Here is a 12752-nt window from a genome sequence, read left to right as displayed (position 1 = left end):
ACTGACTTTACTCAAAGTCTAAAAATACCTTCACAGCAACATCAAGACCGGTGCTTGATCAAACAACTGGTACCGCAGCATAGCCAAGTTGGCCCATAAAATTGACCATCACCATGCCTACAGTGGGAATCCACTGAATCAATTAACGCCCAGTTAATCCCTTCATTGACTTATTCCCTTTTCTTTGTCACCAAAAGTGACAATTTCTCTTTGACATACCAAACCGAAATCGAAATGATGGAGGAAAAATACCAACTACTTTCCCTTAGAGTCTTCAAGACATAGTCCTTGGAACTCTCCACGGACAGTAATGATACCTTTAGAAGTGAGATTAGAAGAGGAGTTTGAAGACCAGGTTCCCAAGGAGAATCTCAACAGAACCAAAGGACATGCTGTCTGCTGACACTTCCTTTTGGAAACTGCAGTCAAGGATGCAGAGGCAGAAAACCCCAGGGAAAGAGCTTCTGCCAGGCCGGGGGAACTTCCTGAGGAGGGGTCCTGGGTGCCGTCTTGCATGGAGCCATCCAGCTGGAGGGGCTGCTAAGAAACCTCATAATCAATTTTATTAAACAGATTTTATGTTTTTAAGAACCAAAAATATAGGGGTAAACCTGTGGTCTATTTGTGAATTATTAAGTAGAGCTCAGCAGAATGTGGAGCAGAATGGGCATTAAATAAATGTGATGTGTTTAATTAATGTATTTAATATATTAATGATTTATGTAAATATATTTTATTAAATTTGTTGATCTCATGGTGGAATCAGCCTGGCCACATTTTCTAATCTAGAAGATTGCACACCAAGCAAGGAAATCTCACCAACAAATAAAAGGTTGATTCCATTCACTACGTTGTCTTTTTGTTTTATTGATGGTTTCTTTTGCTCTGAAGAAGCTTTTTATTTGGCTGTGGTTCCAATAGTTTTATTTTGCTTGTGTTTCCCTTGCCAAAGGAGACATATCTAGAAAAATGTTTTTACAACCAATACCATCAACAAAACAAAAAGACAGCTTACTAAATGAGAGAAGATATTTGCAGAGGACATGCTCAATAAAGGTTAATATCCAAAACATATAAAGAACTTATACAACTCAACACCAAAAACCCACAAATGATCCAATTAAAAAATGAGCATGGCGGGGCGCCTGGGTGGCACAGTCGGTTAAGCGTCCAACTTCAGCCAGGTCACGATCTCGCGGTCCGTGAGTTCGAGCCCCGCGTCAGGCTCTGGGCTGATGGCTCAGAGCCTGGAGCCTGTTTCCGATTCTGTGTCTCCCTGTCTCTCTGCCCCTCCCCCGTTCATGCTCTGTCTCTCTCTGTCCCAAAAAAATAAATAAACGTTGAAAAAAAAAAAAAATGAGCACGGGACACAAATAGACATTTTGCCAAAGGAGACATACAGACGGCCAAAAGACACATGAAAAAAAAATGCTCAACATCACTCATCATCAGGGAAATACAAACCAAAACCACAATGAGATATCACCTCACTCCTGTCAGAATGGCTAGTCTCAAAAACACAAGAGACAAGTATTGGCAAAGAGGTGGAGAAGAAGGAACACTTGTGCACTGTTGGTAGGAATACAGGCTGGTGCAGCCATTGTGGAGAACAGTATAGCAGCTCGTCAGAAAATTAAAAATATAATTGCCATATGATTCAGTAATTCCACTACCAGGTATTTACCTAAAGAAAATGAAAACACTGACAGCCAAGATATGGAAGCAACCCAGGAGACCATCAGTAGATGAATCGATAAAGAAGGTGTGGCATAAAAAATGAAGTCTTGCCATTTGCAACAATATGAATAGATATAAAGGCTATAATGCTAAGTGAAATAAGTCAGTAGGAGAAAGACAAATATGATTTCACTCATGTGGAATTTAAGAAACAAATGAAGAAAAAAGAAACAAAAATACAGACACTTAACTGTAGAGAACAAACTGGAGGTTGCCAGGGGGAGGTAGGTGGGGGAATGGATGAAATAAGTGAAGTGGATTCAGAGCATACTTATTGAGGGGCGCGTGGGTGGCTCAGTCCATTGAGTGTCTGACTTCGCTCAGGTCATGATCTCGTAATTCACGAGTTTGAGCCCTGCATCAGGCTCCGTGCTGACAGCTCAGAGCCTGGAGCCTGCCTCGAGTTCTTTTTCTCCCTCTCTCCCCCTCCCCACTCACACTCTGTCTCTCTTTCTCTCTCCAAACTAAACATTTACAAAAAATTAAATATTTTAAAGTTTTTTTAATTTAAAAAAGAATATACTTATTGAGATGAGAACTACTGAGTAACGTATAGAATTGTTGAATCACTGTATTGCACATCTTAAACTAATGCACTGTATGTTCATTAAACTTGAGTAAAAAAATTTTTTTTAATTTTGGGGTGCTTGGCTAGCTCAGTAGGAAGAACATGCAACTCTTTTTTTTTTTAATCAGAAAAGGTTTGTTTCTTTTAGGGACAAACAATTAAACCACACCCGAGGCCTAAATATACAGACACAAACCAAAGTAGCCATTTAGGATTGCTTGTTCTAGCTTCAAGAAGAATGCTGGTGCAATTTTGATTGGGATTGAATTGAATGTGTAGATAGCTTTGGGTAGTATTGACATTTTAACAATATTTATTCTTCCAATCCATGAGCATGGAATGTTTTTCCATTTCTTTGTATCTTCTTCAATTTCCTTCAGAAGCTTTCTATAGTTTTCAGCATAGAGATCTTTTACATCTTTGGTTAGGTTTATTCCTAGGTATTTTATTATTCTTGGTGCAATTGTGAATGGGATCAGTTTCTTTATTTGTCTTTCTGTTGCTTCATTATTAGTGTATAAGAATGCAACTGATTTCTGTACATTGATTTTGTATCCTGCGACTTTGCTGAATTCATGTATCAGTTTTAGCAGACTTTTGGTGGAGTCTATTGGATTTTCCACGTATAATATCATGTCATCTGCAAAAAGTGAAAGCTTGACTTCATCTTTGCCAATTTTGATGCCTTTGATTTCCTTGTGTTGTCTGATTGCTGATGCTAGAACTTCCAACACTATGTTAAACAACAGCAGTGAGAGTGGACATCCCTGTCGTGTTCCTGATCTCAGGGAGAAAGCTCTCAGTTTTTCCCCACTGAGGATGATATTAGCTGTGGGCTTTTCATAAATGGCTTTTATGATGTTTAAGAATGTTCCTTCTATCCAGACTTTCTCGAGGGTTTTTATTAAGAAAGGATGCTTTATTTTGTCAAATGCTTTTTCTGCATCGATTGACAGGATCATATGGTTCGTTTCTTTTCTTTTATTAATGTGATGTATCACATGGATTGATTTGCGAATGTTGAACCAGCCCTGCAGCCCAGGAATGAATCCCACTCGATCACGGTGAATAATTCTTTTTATATGCTGTTGAATTCGATTTGCTAGTATCTTGTTGAGAATTTTTGCATCCATATTCATCAGGGATATTGGCCTGTAGTTCTCTTTTTTTCTGGGTCTCTGTCTGGTTTGGGAAGCAAAGTAATGCTGGCTTCATAGAATGAGTCTGGAAGTTTTCCTTCCTTTTCTATTTTTTGGAACAGCTTGAGAAGGATAGGTATTATCTGTGCTTTAAATGTCTGGTAGAATTCCCCAGGGAAGCCATCTGGCCCTGGACTCTTATTTGTTGGGAGATTTTTGATAACTGATTCAATTTCTTCACTGGTAATGGGTCTGTTCAAGTTTTCTATTTCTTCCTGTTTGACTTTTGGAAGTGTGTGGGTGCTTAGGAATTTGTCCATTTCTTCCAGGTTGTCCAGTTTGTTGGCATATAATTTTTCATAACATTCCCTCATAATTGGTTGTATTTCTGAGGGATTGGTTGTAATAATTCCATTTTCATTCATGATTTTATCTATTTGGGTCCTCTCCCTTTTCTTTTTGAGAAGCCTGGCTAGAGTTTTATCAATTTTGTTTATTTTTTCAAAAAACCAACTCTTGGTTTCATTGATCTGCTCTACAGTTTTTTTAGATTCTATATTGTTTATTTCTGCTCTGATCTTTCTTATTTCTCTTCTTCTGCTGGGTTTAGGCTGCCTTTGCTGTTCTGCTTCTATTTCCTTTAGGTGTGCTGTTAGGTTTTGTATTTGGGATTTTTCTTGTTTCTTGAGATAGGCCTGGATTGCAATGTATTTTCCTCTCAGGACTGCCTTCGCTGCATCCCAAAGCGTTTGGATTGTTGTATTTTCATTTTCATTTGTTTGCATGTATTTTTTTATTTCTTCTCTAATTGCCTGGTTGACCCATTCATTCTTTAGTAGGGTGTCCTTTAACCTCTATGCTTTTGGAGGTTTTCCAGACTTTCTCCTGTGGTTGATTTCAAGTTTCATAGCATTGTGGTCTGAAAGTGTGCATGGTATGATCTCAATTCTTTTATACTTATGAAGGGCTGTTTTGTGACCCAGTATGTGGTCTATCTTAGAGAATGTTCCATGTGCACTCGACCACAAAAGACCCCGAATAGCCAAAGTAATACTGAAGAAGACCAAAGCAGGAGGCATCACAATCCCAGACTTTAGCCTCTACCACAAAGCTGTAATCATCAAGGCAGCATGGTATTGGCACAAAAACAGACACATAGACCAATGGAATAGAATAGAGACTCCAGAACTGGACCCACAAATGTATGGCCAACTAATCTTTGACAAAGCAGGAAAGAATATCCCATGGAAAAAAGACAGTCTCTTCAACAAATGGTGCTGGGAGAACTGGACAACAACATGCAGAAGAATGAAACTAGACCACTTTCTTACCACTATACACAAAAATAAACTCAAAATGGATGAAGGACCTGAATGTGAGACAGGAAACCATCAAAACCCTAGAGGAGAAAGCAGGAAAAAACCTCTCTGACTTCAGCCGCAGCAATTTCTTACTTGACACATCTCCAAAGGCAAGGGAATTAAAAGCAAAAATGAACTATTGGGACCTCATGAAGATAAAAAGCTTCTACACTGCAAGGGAAACACTCAACAAAACTAAAAGGCAACCAATGGGATGGGAAAAGATATTTGCAAATGACATATCGGACAAAGGGCTAGTACCCAAAATCTATAAAGAACTCACCAAACTCCACACCCGAAAATCAAATAATCCAGTGAAGAAATGGGCAGAAAACATGAATAGACACTTCTCTAAAGAAGACACCCAGATGGCCAACAGGCACATGAAAAGATGCTCAACGTCACTCCTCATCAGGGAAATACAAATCAAAACCACACTGAGATACCACCTCATGCCAGTCAGAGTGGCTAAACTGAACAACTCAGGAGACTATAGATGCTAGAGAGGATGTGGAGAAATGGGAACCCTCTTGCACTGTTGGTGGAAATGCAAACCGGTGCAGCCGCTCTGGAAAACGGTGTGGAGGTTCCTCAAAAAATTAAAACTAGATCTACCCTATGACCCAGCAATAGCACTGCTAGGAATTTACCCAAGGGATACAGGAGTGCTGATGCATAGGGGCACTTGTACCCCAATGTTTATAGCAGCCCTTTCAACAATAGCCAAATGATGGAAAGAGCCTAAATGTCCATCAAGTGATGAATGGATAAAGAAATTGTGGTTTATATACACAATGGAATACTACTTGGCAATGAGAATGAAATATGGCCTTTTGTAGCAACATGGATGGAACTGGAGAGTGTTATGTTAAGTGAAATAAGTCATACAGAGAAAGACAGATACCATATGTTTTCACTTTTATGTGGATCCTGAGAAACTTAACAGAAGGCCATGGGGGCGGGGAAGGAAAAAAAAAAGAGAGGGAGGGAGGCAAACCATAAGAGACTCTTAAAAACTGAGAATAAACTGAGGGTTGATGGGGGGTGGGAGGGAGGGGAACGTGGGTGATGGGCATTGAGGAGGGCACCTGTTGGGATGAGCACTGGGCGTTGTATGGAAACCAATTTGACAATAAATTTCATATTAAAAGAAAAACAAAGTAGCCATTTAAAGCATTAGCTACTGAGGTACAATACATAGGTTGGAGAAAAATGCTTCACCATCTGACCATATATCAAATTTTGCTCCATCAACAGCTGAGCTCTGCTAGTTGAGGGTAAGAACATTATCCGCAGAACCAAAGGAGAACCACTGTGTTCCACAAGTACTGACGCATTTTAGACCGCATTGTGGGGACAGGTTTCCCAGTGAAGGGAAGAGGGGGGAAAAGGCTGTGTCCCTCCCCTAGGGCATGAGGCCGCCTTGCAGAGCGCCACAGGACAACGGACCCGACATTGGCCTTCCTGTGTCACAGCACCGTGGGCTGCCTGAATGGCCTCATTCTTTTCAAAGCATTTTGCTCTGCCTTCAGGGGACAGCTTCTCTGTTTCAGAAAGAATCTGTCCTCACACTCCAGTTTGTCTTGGTTACTGGCCACCGCCTGTGTAAGTCCAGTGGTACCTCTCAAGTTCCCGATGGTCCGCTGCATGAAGTGCGCCTTAAGACTGACTTCCCTTCCGGTCTCCGACTGTTTTCTTCCTAAAGGTCTCCTGCTGGGCCTTGAGGGGAAACAGCAGCAGCAGAAGCAGCAGTGCTCAGGCAGGCGCTGGTCCCAAGCCCAGAGCCGCCTCCAGCCCCAGCACGTCCTCGAAGCGCCCCTGGCAGTGACCCCCAGCCAGGCCAGCATTTTGTTCAGCAACTCGAGGTTAATCTCCAGCAGTTTGAGCTGCATCTTCATGGACCGCAGGCTGCGCCAGTATCCAGAGAAGAAAAACAGCCGAGAACATGCAACTCTTGATATTGGGATTGTGAGTTTGAGCCCCAACTTCGGTGGAGAGATTATACATAAACAAACAAACAAACTTAAAAAAATTTTTTACAGATGCATAAGCTTCAAAAAAAGTAATTTGCATGAAAAAAACGTTGATTCCACCTTTCCCCAAGGTTGGAGGAATTGATCTCATGTCGATGTATTTCTCCACACTGAGCAGCCTCCAGTAAGTCCACCTTCCTGATGTGACAGCAGGTGGAGAGAAGAATGAATGTGCGCTGTAGCACGTGTAGAGCCGGGCCCCTCTCAAATCCACAGGGCTCCATTTTCTCTCCTTGATCTCACTGACATCAACAACATTACACAATGTCAGTGACGAATAAAAGAGAAATCATACCACAATCCTGTGACCCCTTCCTGCCCTTGCCCATGGGCAGAGCTTTCTTAAACTGAAGGTACACTCAAACGGAACTCTGGAAAGAATTTAACAAAGTATCCATTTACAGAGCGGTACACAGGGTAATGGATACAAAGAAGGAGAGTGAAGACCCTTGAGACCAATAACCTTGATGGAGGCAAAGAGAGGGTAAGCAGAGGCAAGGGGAGTAAACAGGCTTGCTGAGCTTCGTGGAGCCCGAGAGAAGGAGCCAGGCGCCAGTGCATGGAGCACAGATGTGGGGGAAGAAAGACCCGAGCTCTCTGATCTCTCCTTTGTACCTCTCACTGGCCACACCCACAGGAAGTCAAAGTGGAGGCAACCCAGAGGGTCATCCACAGGGGCCAGCCCCGGAGGGCACGTAACAGGGCTGAGAAGGGTGGACCGTGGGTGTGGATGACAAACGAAGAATAACCCACATGGCATCCTATTGTGCCTCACTCTCGGTGGAAGCTCTTACAACTGGTGTGCAAGGAAGCAGCCCCCATGACAAATTCCGAGAGGAGTGGGTTGCCACCTGCACTTGTTAAGCTAGAAACGCCAGAACCTAAGAAGGTATTCATTTCTCAATGGCTGTGTCCTTAAAGGGGCGGGGGTGTGTCCCTGGGAAGTGTGGTGGTGCTTCTTCGGCCTGGCGCCACACCACAATCACCACACGGGCTTGAACAGGGGAGGCTCTCGGAGGCGGGGAAGGGAGGCAAGCCAGTGGGGACAGGGAGATGGTTAACCAAGCAAGGACCTCAGCCTCTTGAAGTGTGCACTGGTGCGGCGGACAGCTCCAAAACTCCTCACGGAGGGGCGGCTGGCTGCCTCAGTAGGGAGAACGCGGAATTCTTGATCTCAGGGTTGTGAGTTCAAGCCCCACGTTGGATGTAGAGATTACTTAAAAATAAAATCTTAAAAAAAAAAAAATCTGGGGCAACTGGGTGGCTCAGTTAAGTGTCCAACTCCTGATTTTGGCTCAGGTCATACTCTCACGGTTCATGAGTTTGAGCCCGGCATCAAGCGCTATGCTGACAGCCCAGAGCCTGCTCTCCCTCTCTCTGCCCCTCCCAGTCTCTCTCTCTCTCACAAAATAAATAAATAAATTTTAAAAATAAATGAACATTGGGGCGCCTGGGTGGCTCAGTCGGTTGAGCGTCCGACTTTGGCTCAGGTCATGATCTCATGGTCCGTGGGTTCGAGCCCCGCGTCGGGCTCTGTGCTGACAGCTCAGAGCCTGGAGCCTGCTTCCGATTCTGTGTCTCCCTCTCTCTCTGCCCCTTCTCTGCTCATGCTCTGTCTCTCTCTGTCTCAAAAATAAATAAAAACATTTAAAAATAAATAAATGAACATTAAAATAACCTCCCCATGGAAAATAATGAGCGTTGGCAAGGATGTGGAAAAACTAGAACGCTTGTGCATTGCTGCTGGGCATGTGAAATGGTATGGCCATTGTCGAGCAGTTTAACTTGTAGAATTACCATATGATCCAGCAGTCCCACTGCTGGGACTGTAGCCAAAAGAACTGAAGGCAGGGACCATTTATAGCAGCATTATTCGCAGTAGCTAAAGGAGGAAACAACCCAAACGTCCATCGACAGACCATGGAGGCGCAGAGGATGATATATCTATACAATAGAATATTATGCAGCCTTAAAACAAATGAAATTCTGAGGGGCCCTGGGTGGCTCAGTCGGTGAAGCATCTGACTTTGGCTCAGGTCATGGTCTCACGGTTCATGAGTTCGAGCCTCGTGTCGGGCTCTGTGCCAACGGCTCAGAGCCTGGAGACTGCTTTGGATTCTGTGTGTGTGTCTCTCTCTGTCCCTCCCCTGCTCATGCTCTCTCTCTCTTTCTCTCTCTCAAAAGTAAATAAACATTTAAAAAAACTCAAGTGAAATTCTGATACATGTTACAGCTGTGGGGAGAGAGAGATTAGCACAGACCTAGGGCTCTGCCTTTATTAGGGTCAGAGGGTGGGGTGTCTCCTGGCTAATTTGAAGCATCAGAACTGAAATTAGGGCATGGAAGAGCGGGAGCAGGGTCACTCTAGTGGTCAGGTATCTAGGCTGTCTAGAGTTTCCATAAAAGGAACTTCGTGGGTAGGGGAGTCCTACCTCTTTATCTGGTCATTTTATTGGTAGCTGTGTCATATCGCTGGCAATATGTTTATTCACAAAGAATGTCTTTTATTTTTAATGTTTATTTATTTTTGAGAGAGAGAAAGAGAGAGAGAGACAGAGTGCAAGCGGGGGAGGCTCAGAGAGAGAGGGAGACACAGAATCGGAAGCAGGCTCCAGGCTCTGAGCTGTCAGCACAGAGCCCGACGTGAGGCTCGAACTCACAAACCATGAGATCATGCCCTGAGCTGAAGTCAGACGCTTAACCAGCTGAGCCACCCAGGAGCCCCAGGAATGTCTTTTTTTTTTTTTTTAATTACTTTTAAAAGTTTCTTTATTTTGAGAGAGAAAAAGAGAGAATGCACGTGGGGGAGGGATAGAGAGAGAGAATCCCAAGCAGATCTGCATTATCAGTGCAGAGCCTGATGCAGGGCTCAAACTCACAAACCACGAGATCATGACCTGAGCTGAAGTCAGATGCTCAACTGCCTGAGCCACCCAGGTGCCTCAAAAGGAATGTCTTTTTATTTTTATTTTATTTTTTTTTCTTTAATGTTTATTTATTTTTGAGACAGAGAGAGACAGCATGAACGGGGGAGGGGCAGAGAGAGGGAGACACAGAATCGGAAGCAGGCTCCAGGCTCTGAGCCATCAGCCCAGAGCCCGACGCAGGGCTCGAACTCACGGACCGTGAGATCGTGACCTGAGCTGAAGTCGGAGGCTTAACCGACTGAGCCACCCAGGCGCCCCAGGAATGTCTTTTTAAATGAAAGCCTCCCCACGCTGACAGCGTGGAGCCTGCTTGAGATTCATTCTCTCTCTCTGCCCCTCCACCCACTCGAGCCGGCATGCTCTCTCAAAATAAAAAACAAATTCACTTAGTTAAAAAAACAAAAACAAAAACAGAATGCCTCAGCATCAAAAGCTTAGTGTCAGATATTTACACTACATGCTACATTATGAATGAGCCTTGAATACATTATGCTAAATGAAATAAGCCAGTCACAAAAAGACAAATACTGTATGATTCCACTTACATGAGGGACCTTGAATGGGTTCTCCAGGCCCTCTAACTGGCCTGCTGAGCTCTCACCTCCCGCAGGCCCTTCTGCCTTGAGGGTCAGGAGCACTCCATGGGAGACCCCATGCTCCTTGTATTTTCCCCGAGTGAAAATGAAATTCCTACATGGAATACAGGAACCCTTCCTTATTTACCTTTGCTTCCGTGCCCTCCATGAAAACTGGTAGGAGCCGTGGTAGGTGCTGTTGATGCCCAGCCTGATTCCCTTGATTAGAGCAGTGGTGCTCCTAATGTTAGCTCCTGCTCACAGCTACCCCTTCTCCGGAGAATCGCACTCTGCGGGGCAGGAGCACAGGGCCCAGGGGGTTATCACGCTCCTCCGGCCCATCCCCAGCAGCCCACAGCTGGTGACTGCCCGGCTCCCTGCTCTAATTGGAACCAGGTCTGTGGTGCGATTCATGGCCCAGAGCTCCCTGTGGGACCAGTCTCCTGCTGCAAGCACACCTTTGCTTAGTTAACCATGTCCCTACCCCACCCTGCTTCCCTCACTCCCCTTCTCCTGAGAGCCACCCCTCAGGAAATCCCTAGAACAAGACTCCCCGAGGCCCTGTTGTAGGAAACCTGACCTAACACAGTAGCGATCACGTACTTGCTTTGCACTGGACACTGTTCTGAGCACTTTACCTATATTAATTCACTCAAAACACATACATTAGTAATGAACAAGACCTATGACTGATGTATCTTTCTAACCCCTAGAACGCAGTGCATTCCTGCTGTCTGATAGATAATGTGAAGCCTTCCATCACGCTGGCGCATCCATTCTCCATTCTGCCTTCCCGTAGGATTCTTGCTCTTTTCTCTACTCCTTCACTCTCACTTCCAGGGGCTTGAGTCGAGCTGACCCTTTCCTCGGATTCAGGGTGGGCACATGACCCAGACCTACCCAATCAGGGCCTTCCATTCCCATGGTCACAACCATTGGCTCAGGGATGGTCACATGATCTAAGCCAGGCCAATAAAACCCAATTCCTGCACTTTCACTGAACTTGTTGGGTCGGAAGTTTTCTTTGCACTGGGATTGCTAAATTGGGAGGGTGGGAGCCCGGGACCACCCACAGCCATCTTGCCACCTCAAGGGAAAGATTCTCCCTGAGTGAAACCGGCAGAGAGGAAACTAAAACCAGAACAGCTGGAGAGATGGGATTTCCAAAGTCTCCAGCTAAAGATATGAATCCAGCCACCCCAGCCTTCTAAGTCTTTGGCCAATAAATTCTCTTTTCTGTTTAATCCGGTATGAGTCAGATTTTGGTTACTCACACTGAAATTATCCCAGTACAGATTGGTTTCTTACCACGGTGCCAGTGAACATTTATGGGAATACTATTACTAACAGGGCCACCTTGTTCATGTTACATGCGTTACGTCATGGATTTTCAAAACCACTTTGCTAAAACCAATTGGTAACACTGGTGATTCAACATTTTTATTCACATCCTAGAAGAACTTTGAAAAACTGTTCCCCGTGTTGTTGTTTTTTCCTTTTTCCCTGCCATATGCCTTTAAATTCTTTTTTAATGTTTGTTTATTTTTGAGAGAGAGAGAGCACGAGTGGGGGAGGTACAAAGAGAGAGAGAGAGAGACGAAGACATGGAATCTGAAGCAGGCTTCAGGCTCCTAGCTGTCAGCACAGAGCTGGGCTCTGGGCTCAGACCCAGGAACCTGGAGATCATGACCTAAGCCCAAGTCAAGAGTAGCTCTCCACGGATTAAGCCACCCAGGTTCCCGTCCCATATGCTTTTTAAAGTTTTAACACTTCACTTAATTTTTGTTTGCTTTAACATTTTAAAAACCACTTTTCATGTTAAGTGCAAAGGATGTAATTTCTCCTGTATTGGAGATACTGACATTTTCAGGTAAAACTCTTAGATCATTTTTTCAGGTGTAAAGTCTCAAGTTGTAGAAATTTGCAGGACAACACTGTGCTTACAGTTAACAATTCTGTACTGTACACATGAGAATTTATTAGGAGAGTAGATCTCATGTTAAGTGTTTTTTACCGCAAAACAAACTTCTGGGATCACCCGCAAATGTGTTTGATGGAACCTGAGTACCCCAGAGATTTAACACCCATCATTATCCATTTACAAAACACTGAACAAACTCATTTTAACAGCCAGAAATTTGCATCATTTCCCCCTTCAACTGATATTTTTATGCCATATCGCCTACAGAATTCTTCCTAATACAATACATGTTTGAAGACTTTTTATTGATCATCCATCATTTCTGCCCAACTAAATTATATAAATTGAAATATTTTCAATTTCCTATGATTATAGGTTATAAGGTTTGAGTTTTCTTTATTTGGATTAATTTACAATTACAGTGATCAGCAGTATATAATTGATTAAAACAAAAATGCTGACAGTTATTAAACATAGAAAGTTGTGTTATT

At 43.6% G+C, this 12752-nt stretch overlaps 1 pseudogene; it reads right to left on the bottom strand.

Moving 5' to 3' along the window:
* Positions 1 to 6143: 6143 nt before the first annotated feature.
* Positions 6144 to 6747, bottom strand: LOC115522963 (annotated as a pseudogene).
* Between the last annotated feature and the right edge of the window lie 6005 nt (positions 6748 to 12752).

The sequence above is a fragment of the Lynx canadensis genome, chromosome C2, assembly GCF_007474595.2.
Source record: "Lynx canadensis isolate LIC74 chromosome C2, mLynCan4.pri.v2, whole genome shotgun sequence".
NCBI lineage: Eukaryota > Metazoa > Chordata > Mammalia > Carnivora > Felidae > Lynx > Lynx canadensis.
The sequence above is the reverse complement of the archived record's forward strand: the minus strand, read 5'-3'. Positions and strand labels throughout refer to the sequence as shown.